We start from the raw sequence: 3722 nt of genomic DNA on the forward strand, positions 1-3722 counted from the left end.
CTCGATTTTTATTACTTTGGCCGTTTTACTTTTATTGCAATTTATATTTTTGTTTTCTTTTCTAATTCTTCATTTATTTCAAGACCATTATTATTTGATAGTGAGATTGATGGTGCAGTTTGCAGAAACTGAAGATAAATAAGGTGAAGCTTACGATACATAGAAGAGAAAGAGGACGATACTTCAACCATAATCGAGGAGATGGCTGAAAACCAAGAAAATCTGCTACCTGTTGCAATTGTTGTTAATTAGAATCCTGCTCTGTGCTCTAAGTATGATTATGTTAAACCTTCTTTAACAGGAACTGAATCGAGCATAGTTAGACCTGCTGTAGCTGTAAATACTTTTGAATTGAAACCTAACACAATTCAAATGATACGGCAATTTGTTCAGTTTGATGGCTTGCAGGACGAAGATCCCAACGCTCACATGGCAAACTTTTTGGAACTATGTGATACATTTTTAAAATTAATGGCGTCTTTGATGACGCCATTCACCTTCAGTTATTCCCTTTTTCAGTGAGAAACAAAGTTAAACAGTGGTTGAATTCGTTACCACGGGGGTCAATCACTACTTGGGAACAAATGACTGAAAAGTTTTTATTAAAATATTTTCCACCGCCTAAAATAGCTAAATTACGTAATGATATCTCTTCTTTTGTGCAGATGGATTTAGAAACACTCTACGATGCATGGGAGAGATACAAGGACCTTTTGCGAAGATGCCTTCACCATGGGTTACCACTCTGGCTACAGGTCCAAACGTTTCACAATGGCCTAAACCCTTCGACTCAGTAGATGGTTGACGCAGCTGCTGGAGGAACCATCAATAATAAGACACCTTAAGATGCCTATGAATTTATAGAGAAGATGTCACTGAATAACTATCAGTGGTAATTTATGAGGACAAAGCCAACGAAAACAGCTGGCGTTTATAACGTCAATTCAGTCACCATGCTTTCTAATTAGGTAGAACTCTTCGAATAAGAAAATTGATGGTTTTCTTAGTTCTTTACAAGTTCACTCAGTAATGCAGTGTAAAGCAAGTGGAGGTGGATCAATTAGTTTAGAATACCCACCTTATGGCCACAACATGGAGAACGAGCAGTTAAATTACATGGGTAACAATCCCCAATCTCAAAACAATCGTTATAGCAATACTTATAATGCAGGTTGGAGGAACCACTCAAATTTTTCATGAGGAGGGCAAGGAAATCAGAGACCACCACCCCATATAGGCTTTTAGCAACCACCGTACCAGCAGGAGAAAAAGCCAAACCTTGAGGAGATGCTAACCAAATTCATCTCGGTTTCAAAAACTTGTTTTCAGAATACTGAGACGACACTCAAAAATAAACAAGCATCAATCCAGGGGCTCGAAACTCAGATTGGACAGCTCGCCAAGTTGATTTCTGAACAACCACATGGTAGCCTGCCAAGCAACACTGAATCTAACCCAATGGAGAAAGTCAACGCGATTGCCATTCAATATGAGGAAGTGTTAGTTGCAGAACCAAGGCCAGAAACGGTGGTAAGCAAAGGTAAGAATGAGGTAGGCCAAAATGACCTAGAGCCGGTGAGTACAGAAATAAACCTCGTGTGCCATACCCCAATGCGACAAGGAAAGACCGATTAGATGAACAATTTGGTAAATTTCTTAAACTTTTAAAGAAACTACATATTAACTGACCGTTTATTGAAGCCCTTTCGTAGATGCCAAATGTAGTCAAGTTTTTAAAAGAGCTTTTAACAAATAAATGAAAGTTGGATGAGAAGTCGCATGTCGAGTTGAATGCAGTTTGCTCAGCCATATTACAGAATAAGCTACCCAACAAATTGAAGGATCCATGGAGTTTTACGATTCCTTATTTAATTGGTAGTTTAGATGTTCATAATGCATTGGCTGACTTAGGGGCAAGCATTAATGTTATGCCTTATTAAATGTTTAAACAGCTAGGTCTTGGGAAACCCAAACAAACTAGGATGAGCATTCAATTGGCTGATAAGACCATTAGATTTTCTAGGGGTATCATTAAAGATGTTCTTGTTAAGATCGATAAATTTATATACCTAGTCGACTTTGTTGTTCTAGACATGAAAGAGGATAGTAACGCACCTTTAAGTTTAGGACGACCCTTTTTAGCGACTGCTAGAACTATTATTGATGTTGGTACAAGTGAACTCACACTTCGTGTGGGAGACGAAACAATCACCCTTCAAGCTCGTAATTCAAGTAACACATCAAAAATTGATGGTGGTTGTATAAATTATTCTACTAGTACTGATATGTGGTGACACCCTTTATGCAGGAAATAGTTTCAAAGAACACATATGAGCCGTGTTCAAACAACAACAAAGGACCTATCTATAAGAACGAAGGCTACAAATCGAGGAGGTAGATGAATGGCAGACACAAAAATCGAGAACACCCGATAAACTGAAATCGAGCCAAGACAAGCTTAAAACCTCACCAAATCAACTTAAGGTTGGAGACAAAGTACTACTAGATGCAGCAGATCCTCGCATTGCCACTCCTGAACCTAATGAAGAAATTCCTCTTACGGTACACAGTATTTTCCCATATAGTACAGTCAAGGTAATTCATCCCAAATTCGGCACATTTAAGGTAAACAACACCCGTCTTAAACTTTATGTTGATAAAGTTGATAGCAGGGATGAGGAGTGTCAATTCCTCGCACCACCTTGACCACACAGAAGAGAGGTAAGTCGAGCTTAGACTATAAATAAGCCCTTCTCGGGAGGCAACCCGAGCACTAACAGTGTTAATTTCTTTAAATTTTAGTTTTTATCATCTAACATACTAACCAAATCATGGAACGCAGGCTTGCTAAAGCCCACACGGCCAGGCACACGGGCGTGCATTAGGCCGTGCGAAAACAGGGCAAGATTGTTTCCCCAACGCGGGATGCGATAAGTTTCCATGACTCTGTGACATGGTCGTGGGTGAAACAGCCAAAACAACATGGGCGTGAGACACGCTCGTGCCTTGAAACCTGGTAGAAATTGAGAATGTAACACGGGCGTGTGACACGTCCGTGCCATCCACCCGTGGTCGACACTGTCAAAACGAACATTGGCATAGACCTATATATACAGGCATGTGCACCCACATGCCCAAGCAACACGGGCGTGGGCTGAATGTCAGACGCGCCCAAATTTTAAAATCGAGAAACACACGGGCAAAAATTAGGGCACACGAGTGTGTACCACAGCCGTGTGCCCCAAAATCTATATAAACCCCTCACTATTCATCACCTCCCTCCCCAAAAATCCCTAACCCTAGCCGCTGCAACTCCACACACCCTACCCCCCACGCCCGTACGCCGCCTATAACACCGTTTCTGACGCCCCAAGCTCCTTCCTTTTGCGTTTGTTTACTCTTTTCTCTCTATTTTCTTTAAATATGTTTCTTATTTCATGATTTCTCTGGTCTATTGAACTATTTTGAATTAATATTCATCGTTAGAATATTAAAATACTCATGCTTGTTTTACAAAAATTTTGTCATTTTAATTACTACATTATGCTATACTCTTTCACTTTTCCTTGTTTCCATGAAATTTATGCTTACCCACATGCATTCATTCATTATTCCTATAATCCTATAACTTGATATATTTAGTTATTTTAGTTTGTACCATCTAGTACGTAAATATCATGAAATATTCATATTTATTCTTGATTTTCCATACTATTATTGAG

At 39.4% G+C, this 3722-nt stretch overlaps 1 non-coding gene across 1 annotated transcript; it reads right to left on the reverse strand.

Annotated features, from left to right (window-relative positions):
* Window positions 1–632: 632 nt before the first annotated feature.
* On the reverse strand, window positions 633–739 carry LOC121217439 (small nucleolar RNA R71). Its single transcript, XR_005913537.1, has one exon. It is a non-coding gene; the product is annotated as a small nucleolar RNA R71 (small nucleolar RNA).
* Between the last annotated feature and the right edge of the window lie 2983 nt (window positions 740–3722).

Source organism: Gossypium hirsutum, chromosome A02, assembly GCF_007990345.1.
Source record: "Gossypium hirsutum isolate 1008001.06 chromosome A02, Gossypium_hirsutum_v2.1, whole genome shotgun sequence".
In the NCBI taxonomy this organism is placed as follows: Eukaryota; Viridiplantae; Streptophyta; class Magnoliopsida; order Malvales; family Malvaceae; genus Gossypium; species Gossypium hirsutum.